We start from the raw sequence: 15,902 nt of genomic DNA on the forward strand, positions 1-15,902 counted from the left end.
TGACTTTTACCCTACAGCTGAGGGGTTAAAAACGGATGATTTGGAATAAACAAGAATTGTACAGTTGTTTGCTGTGTGATGAAGCTAGAAAAGATGCCCTGATGTGCCCTGGTGTGTACTAGAGGTAGGAGTTGAATGAAATTGGAAAAGATCAGAAGGATCTTTTCTTCCGAACTTCAGATCAGAGAGTGAAAATTACAGCTAGAAGTGAGAATGTTCTAAATGTAAAACAAATTTCTTCAAAACAAAGGAATCCCCTCAGGAATAAATTTAACTTGAGAGATTCTATCAAAACTCCTGTTATAAACTCAAATGGAAAGACACTGAAAAAAACTAAAATTTATTGTGTCTGTTATAATGCAATGAGAGAGAACTTCAATAACTTTGGCAGTGTATGCCGCTTACTGAAAGCTACATCCCAGAGACTAGCTAATGCTCTAGTTAGATCACCAATACTCTCTCTTACACATTTGCATTAAACGCCAAAACATGTTCTTTAAATAATTTCTTAAAATTGTAACTGTCTTTCCATATAAATGTACCAAGTTCAATCCCCACAAGGATGCAAAATTTTAACTTATAGTGCCCAAATTTTCAAATGTACAAATTAAGCCTATAAAATAAATCCAAGTACTTATTTAGCTACTGGCTTCTCATAAAGTCCGACAAGAGTCTTGTTTCGATTTCTGCCTTAGGGACATTGTAGAACTTAAGCAGGCCACATTAACCTGAATATTTATTTAAAAAAAAAAAAAAAGGCTGCATAATTATTCTGGTAGCGCTATAAAAATAATAGCAGTAGTAGTAATTAAAGGGCTTATCGGACTTGACTGATATTCCTCCTCCTTATAGAACTGAAACCCCAAAAAAGATGTTATGATTACAGAACTTAAACTCATTCAGTTGGGATCAGATTTTGCTGGGATACTTTTAACACCATGATGTCATTTTCAACAAATTCCCCCCCCCCCTTTTTATCAAGCTAAACTAGGGTTTTTTGTGCAGGCTGGCGAGGTAAGTGCTCTAACTCTCATAGGAATTCTCTGAGCATCAAAGCACTTACCACACTGGCTCACGCTAAAAACCTCTACAATACCTTGATAAAAGGGGCCCTTTATGTATAAATTTCTAACATCAGGCTTAAACCAAATTCATTTACATTTAACTATGTGGACATTGTGATTTTTGTGCAACAACGTTTTGAATGTCTGAATGGACTCACCCCTGTGAGTGGTAAACAGTATAAATTAAGATGCCACATGACATGTAAATCAAAAGGGGTTATATACATCCTAATAAGTCCATGTCAGAAACTTTTGATTGAATTTTCCTACTTTTACATCCAACATTGTTTAATTTACTTCAGTGTTCTACAAGACTGCCATACTATTACAGCTCCTTTGGTCAATCATTTTGTACAAAACAGACATTCATTTTCAGAGATTCAGTAGTTTCTCATCAAGTTAATCATACCTTCAGTTAGAGGGGATGATTCTAATCAATGTTTAACATACAGAGAACAGTTCTGGATACATACTTTTAGTTAGTAAAACCTAAAGGTTTGAATGATTTTGTGGAGTGGAATTCCATTATCTGAGAAGAGGATGGTATGGGGGGGAGAAATCATAGTTACTTGTAAATAAATTTGGTTTAAGCCTAAAGCCTGCTGTTCAGAAATACCTTGTAGATATTTCTAGTCATGGAGCTAATTTGTTCAGTGACAAGGTTGAAGAGGTGGTTGACCTGATTTTAAAAATCCATACAGACACTGTTAAAACACTTCTTCTTTTAGAAGACACTCAGGCCCATCATGATGATCTTATTCCTATTTATTACTTAAGCCGCTCCTCCTGCTCATCTCAAGGACAGAAAGTCACAAACTTTGACTCAGCCTAAGCAACAGTCAACATTTTGACTCCTACCTAGAGAGCATTGCAACCATACAGCTGTCTCTACTAAACATCTTTATGCTGGGTGGCAGGGTACTACTGTTTCAGGAGCATTGGCCCTTCAAAACCGCTAATGTGTGTGTGTGTGTGTGTGTGTGTGTGTGTGTGTGTGTGTGAAGGGGGGTTAATCATTCAGCAGGCATTGTTTTGCATTGGGACAGAAGACCTCCAAAAAGTCCACCAAAAGAGTTTAATTTCAACTTGTTCCTCAAGATTGTATTTTAGCTGGAACTCTTGACCCTCATTCAACAAAATGCCATAAAATTAGTTCTTCTGCTGGAGAGGGGTCCAGGTTCTTTTGTATATCAAAAAAAGACCGGAGGTGTTTGACTGGTTCTCGATCTTTGAGAACTGAACAAATATTGCTGAAAGAGAAATTATGCATGGTCTCTCTGGGATCCCTTCTCCCCATGCTGAAGCTCAATGATTGGTTTTGTTTCCATATATCCATTCTCCCTGCTCTCAGGAAGTATCTTTGCTTCCATTTCAGAACTCTACATTTTCAGTAGAAAGTCTTGCCTTTCATCTTGGCCTTAGCTCCTGTGTGTTCACGATATGCTTAGTAGTTGTAGCTGAACATTGCTCAAGTGAGGTATACATGTCTACCCTTAGCTTGACAACTGGTTAACCAAAGCATCTTCACAGCAGGTGGTGCAGACTGATATTATCTCTGACATTGTCTCCTTGAGCTCCTGGGATTTGTACTATCCAAAATCTCATCTTCCACCAGTTAAGTGTAGAGCTCTCCTAGACACTGTTCAGGGCTGAGCTTTTCTACCACAGCAGAGAATGGACAATATAGTACAACTGCCTTTGAAAATCTCAAATGCCAACCATGTTTCTGCTCATCAAATGTGCTTCCTCAGTCATATGGCTTCAGTCGTCCATGTAACACCATTGGCTCAGATTCACTTTCAGGTGCTTTAGTGGACTCCTTTCCTCTCAGTGGTCTCAAACTATAAGGATGCTCTTAGCACATTCATGTTACCCCAGGTCTGTGCCACTCTTTCCAGTGGTAGATTTTTCATACAATCTAAATAAAGGGATTTATTTTCAGCCCCTTACACATCAAAATGTTCTCACCATGGATGCCTCCATATGCAGGGTTCTTGGTCCCCATAAGAAATAACTCTTCACTTCAACCTCTTAGAATTAGGAGCAACCTGGAATGCCCTCAAGACATTTGCTTGAGAAATATTGCTCAGGGTTCTTTACTTGGCTAGAAAACATAATGTTTTTGCAGACAAATTGAGCAAAGTTCTCTAGCCCCATGAATGGTCCCTCAAAACCCTGTGTTTCAACAAATCTTCCAGCTATGGGGAACCCCAACAATAGATCTCTCCGCCTATCCAGAGAACAAAAACTTCCCTGTTTCTGCTCCAGGCTCTACTGTATGTACCCAACTGGGTAGCTCTGCATATGTTAATTTGCACCCTTCTTTCACCAAATTTGGTTCTCTCTCTTAGAGCTATTTGTCCAAAGAACCCTGGAAATAGATCCTTTTCCAACTCTAATCACACAGAATAAGGGGTCCCTCTTTCACCCAAACCCCTACTTCCTTGCCTTGACTACAATAAGTAGTATAATGGGTACATCTCATGTCAAAATGATTGACAGCTGTTAAGATAAGGATCAACCAATCAACGTTCACTTCTGGGTTAAGTCACATCCACTCTCAGCCCATACCCCACCCACACTCTGCCCACACCCCACCTACTTTTACCCATGCTCTGCCCACACCACACCCACTTTTGCATAATCCCTGCCCAAGCCCCACCTACACCACGCCCACTTCATCCATGCCCCTCCCCCTCTCATAAGAATGAATAGTGGTAGCTCCGCCCATGCCCTGCCCCCTGCCTACATCACTGGCAATGCACTTTCTGACGTTGGTGGAAACAGGGTAAATGAAGCACCGGAAATGCGTTTTTCTGATGAGACGGAAATGCATTTTCTGATGATGTTAGTGGAAACAGATGTAGTCGAACCCCTGGAAAGGATGTGGCCAGAAAAAAAATTTTTAATAGCCTTTTAGTTAAAAGACAGGTTTTAAGATCTAATTGTTAGAGCAATGCACACACAGCTCACAAAAGAGAAATGCCTTTTTTTCTTTTCTGGTTAAAAAACCCCACTTCAGAAGGAAACCTTAGTTAATGTTTGTAGGAAGGGTAACATCCTGATTGTCATGGTGACAACTGATAAGCTGATTAATCATAAAGTTTCTTGCAGCCCCTGATAATGCCGAGGGGGGAGGGGGAGGTGTGTTTAAACCTGTCTGAACATGTCCCTGCCTACTGGTGTTGTCATACTGATGTATGCCTTAGCTCTTTAACAAGCAGAAATAAAAGTTCTCATGCTGGGGAAACCTCACCCCCCTAACTACCTCTGTTAAAAGGCAGAGTTTTAAGGCATAAATTTTTATTTAGAGTGAGGTTAGCAGCGTTGACTGGAACAGGATACAGATGAAGGAATCTTTATTGAAGCATACTTATTATGATCCAAAAGCAGCAGGCAGCTATGGCAGCATTAACCCTCTACTTCAAGCGGCTAAAAAGAACAATATTACAGTCTGAAGAAAAGACGTGGTGGACTGGGTCACCAGTCAAAATGCATACAATTTTCACAGAGCTGCTAGAATCCATTTTAAAAGAAATAAAACTATTGTGTCAGAAGTTGACAGCCAGTGGCAAAGTGGACATGTCGGCCCTGACCCGTTATAACAACGGTTAACAATACATCTTAACAGTAATAGATATCCTGTCAAAATATGATGGGCCATGAGTTTAAAAACAAAAACCGGTCACAAAGTTACCAAAGCCAACAATATTTAACTTAGGGCATATACCTGAAAACTACAAACAGACAAGAGTAAAGAATTTTTAAATAAGTCTCTGAAGAATTTAATAAAACAAAAAGGTGTTTGCCATTTTGTGACCCATAACGAAGTTAAAGCAGTTGTGGAAAGATTTAACAGGATTTTTAAATCCAAAATGTGGTGCTATTTAATGGCTCACAATACCTTTACTTATCAAGATGTGCTGCAGGCTGTAGTGCACAGCTATAATTATAGTTTTCACAGAATGATACAGGTGAGGCCTGTAGATGTGACACACTCAAACACTTTGCAGATTTGGAAAACAGTCTAAGGCAGTAACATCAAACGCGACCCCTGTCAAGGGTCTCTTAAAGAAAGGAGACCATCTGAGGCTTATCAAAAGTTAAATGAAAATTTGAGAATGGTTATGAGCAAACATGGATGGATGAGAGATTTATATTAAAAAATGTTTTAAACAGGGGTCAGAGAACAACATAAAAGAAAGGATTATGATAGTGAACCTATACAAGGTTCTTTATATCCTGAAGAATTACTAAAAGTCATGCCTCTACAGGACAGAATATACCGTAACAAAAAGGTTCTAAAGGTAAAAGAAGGCGGTAAGAACAAAATTTGTTTTGTGAAATTGAAGGGGTGGCCTGAAAAAAATTTAACAGTTGGGTGAATTTCAGAAGGAGCCATGGCTAAGACTTGGTTAATGTTTGTGGGAGTGTAACAGCCCTATTCTCATGGTGACAACTGATAAAGCCAGGGATGTTTAAATATGAAAAAAAACCTGTCTGAACATGTCCCTGCCTCCTGGTGTTGTCATAGTGACATATGCCTTAGCTCTTTAACAATCAGCAGTTAACAAGCAGAAATAAAAGTTCGCAAGCCATCGATCAAAATGACTTCCACAAAGGCTCGTAGATTGAGTTACTTTCTTAAGGACCATGATGCAGAAAAAGATGGTCACCCTTTGACAGAAAAACTGTATGAATCAGACAAAAAAACATGGACCTCTTTAACACACAGGTAGCTGAAAAAAGGCCTACCAAGAGGCCTCGTGACTTTCTTAAAGACTATGATGCAGAGAAAGAGGGTTACCCACCGGCTGAAAAACCGATTGACACAACGGCAGATACCGGGAAGCATATGCGAAAATTAACAGACTCTGAAATTCAAGAGCTTCCAGACGTCCAAAAGCTATATGATTTGGACACAGAAATTGAAGATGCAACCTTTGAACTACCAGATTATAATGCTTCTGATATTGAACTATATGAGGCAACGGCAGCCATCGAAGCAGCGTACATGTTGGAAAAGCCAGGATCTTCCACGGTGAGAGAGAGAGAGTCAGACAGACAGACATTTTCCATTGTCAGGGGTCGGTGTTGATGGGTTTATGAAGCTGGATCTGTTCATGTGTTTTAAAAGGAACATTTATTTCTGTATGTGGTTTTTTTTTTGTAGGGAAGTGGCAGATCTTCACGATCACAGGAACCTGAGGACAGGGTGTACATACCGGTGATAAATCTATCCTGCTTGTGTTTTTTCTGCTCGTTTCAAAGAGAACCAGTAGTTGTTGAACGTAAACTAAAGGACAACAATAAACAAGGCCTGAAGATGTTTGTGATTATGGTTGGTGGTCTGACATAGGACTTTCCAAAACACCGCCAGCACTTAAATCAGTTATAAGGGTATCTGTATTCTGCATTATAAAGAAATGTCTGCAAGGTGTGAAGGATGAAGACTGTGAAGCCTGTTTAGTACAGGCTGGGGGCAAAAACACCATGATTGCTTGATGTGGAGGCAAAAGGATATACAATAGAAACTCAGGAAGACTTGTGACATGCTGTGCCTGGAACTTGTGGTAAATGTCACTTTTGTAGGCTATAAAATGAAAACAAACAGCAAAAGGCTTCCGAAAAAGCCCACCAAGAAAAGAAATGACAGCTCCTTTCAAGTACATCACATCACAATAAGATAATATATCGGTAACAGACATGGAAACATCAAACAATACAGTTTTCTAGCCGCAATGAGTAGCAAAACAGAGAAGTTGATGAGGCATTGGATTCTGCATTTTACACCATAAGTTAGGCGAAAATATAATGCCAAAAAGATATAAAAGCTAAGCAAAACCAGATATTATAAATGTTGAAAGGGTCGTTGTTGAGTCCTGAAAATTCAGTAGAGAAGAATCACCAATGAGAAATGCAAATGAATCAAGCCATTAGAGAAGAGATATTACGTAGGAAGAAATCTAACAAATATATATTCAAAGGTCTTGAGCACAATAGTCTACTAGTATCGACCATATTTTATCATAAGTGGATAGTGATTTAGCACGTTCTGCCATATATCGTTCATATTTAACATGGAGGCATACCGAATTCCACCACTGAGTGAAGCTGAGTTTTGAGAAGTCTTTCCAATTGTGCAAGATTAATTGAAGTGCTAGAAAAATTAAAAGAGTCAGAAGGCGATCATGATACAAAGATAAAGGTGAAGATAGTGCCAAGGATCCCAAAATTAACACATCTAAGGTAAAGGGGTCATTAATACGGAAAATTTTGGTAATCATATTCCAAATAGAGGACCAAAAAGTCTGTAAATGGGGACAATCATATATCATATGTCTTAGGGATCCGTCGGAGGATTTACAAGTCCAACAGGAGCTATCCGAGGACCTCTTAATTTTAGCTGTTCTGGATGGAGTCCAGAAGGCTCGATGATATAGGAAAATCGCGGTTTGTCTATGAGAGGCAGAGTGAAGCGACTTAAAAATTCTGACCCACAGTGCCTGCCAAACACGATCCGTCAATGGAGACTGCAACACCATATCCCATTTAGTTAGGGAAGTTGGGAGTACAGAGAAACATTTAGAATGAATATATTTATACCAATTAGATGATTAGCCTTTGGAGGCAGTGAAAGAAAGAGCCATAGAGTGTAAGTCTGAGGTGGTGTGAAGAGATGTTGGGGAAGGGTACCTCGCAGCAAGACAATGGTGGAGTTGGATCCATTTGAAATATTGAGAAGGAGGAATATTAAATTTGGCCAAGATATCTGATGATTTGTAATGAAAGCATTAATATAATCATTGATTTAATCAGAGATATTATGACATCTATAAACGGGACACGACTACTCAATAGATTGGTCAATTTCATGAGAGATGGTGCATATGTAGAGATTGTAAATGATTTAATCCATAACACCGATTATAAATCATTCTTCAAAAGAAATGCTTTTTAAAACATGTTTTATTCTTGGGTTGAGGGAAATACAGAATGTAATTGCTTGGTTTTTGTATAAAGGTTTAAACATGTAATGTTGAACTAAAATGTTTATTGATGTAAAATAAAGATTTTTTAAATTACAAATATGTGTGGTATGTTTTAAGAATTGCTAGCCACGTGAATTAACAACCCAAACTAAAATAATAGAAGGTGTTGCAGGTTATAAGAAACAATGCTCTAGACATGTAGGGGTCATTTTGATATCTAAAATGATTAACCAGGACAAACAAGATCTATCTGTAAATGTAGCAGGGGCCATAGACACACAATAAAGCCTCTGTGAATGGATAACTTCTGTAGAGAGTTATAAGTGTAAAAAAATATGCCGTGACAAGACCAATGAGCGTTTTGGTTTTTGTAGATGTTACACCGGACCCCCGGATACATCAACCGCTAACATGGTGAGTAGAAAAGGGGTTTTTTTTTATTTTTGTTTTTTTTAGGGATATCATTTTTTCTGTCTCTGAATCTATCATTGTGTTTAAAAACAGGAGCGGGAATCTGATTGTAGAAATAAACTATCTCTTACCAGAAAAAGACAACAGAGATTGTTAAAAAGTAAGTAACAGTTGTATTTTCTGACACGTATGTTGTTTTTTTTAAAAAAGCAGAATCTACAAAACATTCTTCTTATGTTTTGATTAGACCAAGAAACAGCTGGAAAACCGACATCTTCTACATCAACAAGTTCTAGCCAACAGCTGATTCCTTACCGTAAGCCAAAAGATAAACAAAATAGTAGGTTTCCTGGTTTTGTAAGACTAGTGTTAAAAGGAAAATTTCTATACTTTTATAATTGTTAATCAAGAAAATGTTATGCACAGTCAGAACCCCAAAGAAAATGTGTATTAACAGTTATGCTATGTTATAAATTGTAGATCGGGAAAATGTTAGAAAGTCGCAAGCAGATACCGTGAACCCAACAGAAAAGTATAACAGGAAAAGGTCACATAGTAAAAGCTTCTTAGACGGCGAACCATAGCTCTAAGGTGCTTACCGGAAACCGAAAGATAAATGAAATAGTAAAGTATTCTGGTTTTGTAAAAAGAAAATGTCATTACTTTTAAAATTGTTGATGAAGAAAATGTTAGGCAGTCAGATTCCCCAAAGAAAAAAAAATGTGTATTAACAGTGATGCTGTTTTGTAAATTGTAGATCAAGAAAATATAAGAAAGTCGCAAGCAGAGACTGTGAACCCGACAGAAAAGTCTAACAGGAAAAAGGCACACAGCAAAAGCGTCTCAGAGCTTGCCTGCACAGAAGATTGAGAACGTTATGAAGTTGATAATTATTCTGATAGCAACAATGTGTCAGAGGACGGGTCAAATAATGATGCATTAAGCTCTTCTGAAGATTCAGAACCAATTAGCTATGTCCAGTTTGTGAAAAGATGGGATTGTAAACTGGACAAGTTTCATGGTGTACTTTATTCAGAAGAATTTCGTTTCATTAATTTAGACAGGATAACTTCATTACGTGAGGCTCAAAATGCCATACGCCAAGGCATTCAACATATCCTGGGGATAAACTGGAACCTAGGAATCTCAAACTGCGGCAAGGAAACAAAGTTCCTGGAAATGATAGGAGACTGCTTCCTAGAACAATTGGTGGGAGAACTGACAAGAGGAACCGCAACCTTGGACTTGATCCTAAATGGCATAACTGGAAGGACTTCAGATGTAGAAGTAACAGTCCCGCTGGGGACGAGCGATCATAGCATGATCAATTTTAAAATTGGCATCGGGAAGAGGAAACGAACCAAGACCCTAACCACAACCTTTAACTTCAGAAAAGGGAAATATGACAGCATGAGAGCCATGGTTAAAAAAAGGCTCATGAAAAGGGCAGCGGACATCACAACGGTCGAACAAGCATGGTCCCTACTAAAAAATACCATCACTGAAGCACAGAATCTCTACATTCCACAAATATCAAAAGGAAGGAAGAATAAGAGCAAAGGAGAACCAGCTTGGCTAACTAAAGAGGTGAAGGAGGTGGTAAGGGAAAAGAGGAACTCGTTTAAAAAATGGAAACGTGAACAAACAACGGAGGCCTGGAAGAGCCACAAGATTGACCAGAAGAAATGTCACAAGGTGGTAAGAGAAGCCAAAAAAGGTCTATGAGGAAAAGATAGCGCATGAAGCCAAACACTTCAAGCCCTTTTTTAGATACATTAAAGGAAAAAAGCCAGCAAAAGAGGCAGTGGGCCCTCTCGATGACCAAGGAAGAAAAGGGTGCATCAAGGAAGATAAACAGATTGCAGATAGGCTAAATTCATTCTTTGCGTCTGTCTTTACCAAGGAGCACACTGCATCAATGCCTGAAACAGGGAGAGTATTCAAGGGAAAAGTTGAGGATAGCCTTACCACAGTGAATGTGGATCTGGACATGATATACTATCAGATCGACAAACTAAAAAGTGACAAAACCCCGGACCAGATGGAATTCACCCAAGAGTGCTAAAGAGCTTAAGGTAGAAATCAGAGAACTGTTACAATCCCTAGCTAACTTGACAATTAGAAACGGGCGAATACTAGATGACTGGAAGATAGCGAATATCATCCCAATCTTCAAAAAGGGATCCAGGGGAGAACCGGGAAACTATAGACCTGTGAATCTTATGTCAGTTCCTGGGAAGATGGTTGAAGCACTGATTAAGGATAGCATAGTGCAACACCTGGAAAATCACGACCTGATGAGAGCAAGTCAACACGGCTTTCACCTGGAAAATCACAACCTGATGAGAGCAAGTCAACACGGCTTTAGGAAGGGGAAGTCATGTTTGACGAATTTGCTTCAATTTTTTGAGAAGGTGAACAAACAAATGGACAGCGAAGAACCGGTCGACATAATATACTTGGACTTCCAGAAAGCGTTCGACAAGGTTCCGCACGCACGGCTTCTGAGGAAACTACAAAGCCATGGAATAGAAGGGGATATACTAAGATGGATAGGCAAATGGCTGGAGAACAGATTACAGAGGGTGGGCATAAATGGAAAGTTCTCGGACTGGGAGAATGTGACAAGCTGCGTGCCCCAGGGCTCGGTTCTTGGGCCCATCTTATTCAATATCTAGATAAATGACCTGGAAGAGGAAACAACAAGTAACATAATCAAGTTTGCAGATGACACAAAACTATGTCGGGCAGTTGGGTCGAAAAAGGACAACGAAGAACTCCAGAGAGATTTGAACTACCTAGAGAAATGGACGGAAAAGTGGCAGATGAATTTTAATCTAGCAAAATGAAAAGTGATGCACTTGGGCAGGAATAACAAAGAACATGAATATAAAATGTTAGGTGTAGCATTGGGCAAGAGCGAACAAGAAAGGGACTTGGGGGTACTGATAGACAGGACCCAGAAGCCGTCGGCTCAATGCGCAGTGGCGGCAAAGAAAGCAAACAGGATGCTGGGCATGATAAAGAAGGGAATCACGAGTAGATCGGACCACACTTGGAATACTGTGTCCAACACTGGTCTCCCTACCTAAAGAAGGATATAACCCTGTTGGAAAGGGTGCAGAGACGAGCCACGAAGATAGTAAAAGGAGTGGAGAATTTGGACTACAAAGAACGCCTCGAAAAACTGAGTTTGTTCACCCTCGAGAAGAGAAGACTGAGAGGGGATATGATAGAGACTTTTAAAATACTAAAAGGTTTTGACAAGATAGAGCAAGAAACACCGTTGTTCACATTGTCAAATGTGACTCGGACAAGAGGACATGGGCTGAAACTGAGGGGCAACAGGCCCAAGACAAATGTCAGGAAGTTTTGTTTCACACAGCGAGTGGTGAACGCTTGGAATGCTCTCCCGGAGGAGGTTGTAACGGAGACCACCATTCTGGGATTCAAGGGCAAATTGGACGCACACCTTCTTGCGAATCACATTGAAGGATACGGGTAAACAGGGTCTCCATCAGGTAGCACCTAGTTTGGCCTCCGCGTGTGCGGGTCGCCGGACTAGATGGACCTAAGGTCTGATCCGGTGAAGGCATTTCTTATGTTCTTATGATATTAGCAACAGTGTTTCACATGGTGACTACGTACAGGTGCATCTACATTCATCGCTTTTTCACAGCTCCTTGTTTTCTGGTAAATTACATCCCGAATTGCTAGATGCTGATGATGTCTTAGACCAGGTTACTAAACTCCTTCAAAGTCACAGAGAAAAACAGGTCTGTGATTTATTCTGTGTTGTGCTTGTAATAAGAAACAAGGCGAAATCTATATTGTTTAGCCAGATTTTGCAGAAAAAAGGATGTATTTAATAGATTTGAATAACACAGGCAATAACTTGTGTTTTGCTGGTAGGCTTGCAGCACTTATGTCTCCGGTAAAACTCAGAATGCTGAGCTATTAACAGGTGCTGAAAAGCTACATAATGATTTGGGGTGGTCGGTACATAAAAAAGTCATGCTCAATGATGTAGCAACAATTGATCAACATTTAAAGATAAATATAAGAGTTGTGTTTTATACAAACTCGTGGTGTTGCTTTAAAACATCAGATCAACCTGTGTATCCTAAAATTGTTTACTTGTTGCTACACGATGACCATTTCTACGGCATAACCGATGTAAAAAAATTCTACAGGGAGCATAACTTCTGTACTTTTTGCCAGAAGCCTTATAGTCATGACCATTCTTGTACATTATGCTGTCATCTTTGTTTGACACAGACGTGTTTGAACAATGTTGGTGTACAGCAGAAATGTCCTAAATGCAAGTTGTGTTATCGCTCTAAAGACTGTTTAGATAGACATATGCAGCTGGCACAGAAAAAAAGAAGTGGTGTGTTTATCTAAAACACTGTCAAAAATGTGAGTCCTATGTGAACAAGAAACATAAATGTAAGGCGGGATGTGTAAACTATCAAAATAGAAAAATTGGTAACCAAAATTATTTCTCCTAACCCAATACTGGAGTAATGGATGCACCACCAGCTTAGGCCCTTAAAAGAAGGACTCAAAATCAAAAAAGGTGGTATTCGCTACAGGCTAAGCTTTCCCCTCGAGTAACCAAAGGCCCCGGGCAGGAAATCATGAAGTGACAAGCACGTAGACAAAAAGTCTAAATGAATCCTGCCCCGTACATCATAGTACCATTATATTATGTATATTATAAATAAGCTGATAAATATAAGGTGTAACCATGCATCCAGTCCGGACACAAAGGAAAAATATAAGGATATAAAACAGAAGTTAGAAAAAGCCCTTCCCCAAAAATATATCACAAAAAAGAAAAAAGAAAAACCAACAAATACAAAACTACAAAATAACAACCAAAATCCAAAAACCCAATAAATACAAAATTATTAAAGTGTCTCAAAAAGTGAACAAAACATATCAAAATTCATAACAAAAGTCAATTTAGAAAGTCCATATCAAAGTCCATGTCAGAGTTCCTGATTCAAACCTTGTTCATATCGAAGTCCATATCAGAGTACCTGTTTCAAACCTTATAAGTTGATTCTTGTCTAAATACAAAATATTTCAAATGGTGATGAAAATAGTGCATCAGTAAATACCTAAATGAGTGCAAAACCTAATGCGCCAAAAATAATTAATTAATACCTTCAGCTGTGAGAACCAAAAATGTTGTTCATGGTCCTGCTCGAAGCCAAGACTGAGCAGTAACCTCCTAAGCGGTGATGATATACACGTGGAAGGGCAAAATCGATAAGTCATATAAATGCTCTATGCGTCGGCGGCGTAAGACGTCCAGGGAAATGTGTCGATAATGGAAAGATGTCCAAGTCAATCGATTATCAGCACAAAATACGTCCAGCATAAACATGTCCACAGACGCTATACTGAAGCGTCCAACTTTTCCTACCAAAATGAGGCCCGTCCAAACAGGGCCGCCATCAGAAATTTCTGGGCCCCTTACTGAGCAATCCTATTGGGCCCCCCACGCACCCCTTCCCCCCCAACCCCCCCCCTTCTTCCATGGGCCGAATACACACATACTTTTCTGCTAATGCTCCACCTAAGCCAGTCCCTTAAAATCTTCTCACGTCCATTGGGTGATTTGGCATAGAGGAGATATTCATAAAAAGAACGTCCGTCAAGATCTTTACTCATAGACTGTGCCATTTGCTTTAAATCATCTTCCATCATTAATCCAAATTGCACAATTCTTTCTCTGTCTTTGTCCTGAATGACATCTGGCCACATTGCTGGATCCTTCCAGTCAACAAATTTATGAGCAGGCGCGGAGAACGCATTTTTAAACAAATGTAGTTTATCTTTGTACTCCTTATGTAATTTTAATCATCTATGGATATGTTTGTATGTTTATTGTTCAAATGGTTTTATTTATTTCCCCAAATTTATTTTTGTTATACGCATTGAAAATATTTGATATTGCGTTTAAATCAAAATCTCAATAAACTTGAAACTTGAAACGAGTGCCCGTGAGATTGTGGGAGGGTTAAATACTCAAAACTTAGAAGAATAACAATTTACTTAAAGTTTTTGCTACGCCAGCTTTCTGGTATCTTTACATACAGTGGCGTACGTAGCATATGTAACACCCAGGGCCCATCATTTTTTGGCACCCCCCCATCTGTAAGAAAAACATGATTTTTAGTAACAAACCACACGTCACACATGAGTACCTAGGAAAAGGCAGCATCTAACATATTGCAGTGAGCAGTACATCAATACACCCATTGTAAAACTAAACAAGCCAGACCAGCACAGATCAATCCTACACCGTCAATCCTAACAGAAAACCATGTCTTTTGAACAAACAGAACACAGAAAACACCTTCACCTTGTATGGAATATGTCATCACAAACTAACCCCTCACCCTTTTACAAAACTGTAGTGAGGATTTTAGCCACAGTGGTAACAGCCCTGACGCTCATAGAATTCTGAGCATCAGAGCTGCTACCACCACGGCTGGTGCTAAAAAACGCTCCACAGTTTTGTAAAAGGGGGGATAAAATAGAAATGCACAGTTTCAACGCTCTAGCTCAGAGGTGCCAAACTTTTTGAGCTTGTGAGCTACTTTAAAATGACCAAGTCAAAATGATCTACCAACAATAAAATTAAAAAACACAAAGCACACTATACGCTGAGAAAATGTTAATTATCATTCCTATTCTGGGTTTTTTTCAAAGAGGTCAAGGGAGATGACTCTATGCATTGTCACCTCAGTAACAACCATACAAAAACAGACAAATATACCCCCCATTCTTTTTATTAAACCACAATAGCAGTTTTTAGCGCAGGGAGCTGCGCTGAATGCCCAGCGCTGCTCTTGACGCTCATAGGCTCCCTGCACTAAAAAACACTATTGCGGTTTAGTAAAAGGGGACCATATTGTAAAATATAGACAGCAGATATAAATTCAGAACTGTGCATAGTAAGTGAAGGGAAGTTTTCATCTCTGGGAATTTACCCAGTTAACTATTAAGTTATTTGGGCAAATTCCTTTGAAAACTGTGGTAATACTGCCTCCACTTTGCTAAATTTAAAATAAAATCATTTTTCCTACCTTTGGTGATTTCATGAGTCTCTGCACTTTCTTCTTCTGACTGTGCATCCAATCTTTCTTCCCTTTTCAGCCTATATGCTTCCTCTCCTCCACACCTCATTCCCTCCCCCAACTTTTTCTTTCTCTCTTCATGCCCCCTTTCTTTTTTTCTGTTTCTCTTCTTTCCTTCTGTCTCCCTGCTTGCCCCCTTTCTTTCTTTCTCCCTGCCGTTCCCCAAGCCACTGCCACTGCCGCTGCCATCGGGGAACAGGACCCACCAATGGATAACAGGCCCCAAAGCCGACGCGATGCATGCTCTCCCTGCTTCGGGCCGACCAGCATTCCTCTCCCTG

Source organism: Geotrypetes seraphini, chromosome 11 (genome assembly GCF_902459505.1).
Source record: "Geotrypetes seraphini chromosome 11, aGeoSer1.1, whole genome shotgun sequence".
Lineage (NCBI taxonomy): Eukaryota > Metazoa > Chordata > Amphibia > Gymnophiona > Dermophiidae > Geotrypetes > Geotrypetes seraphini.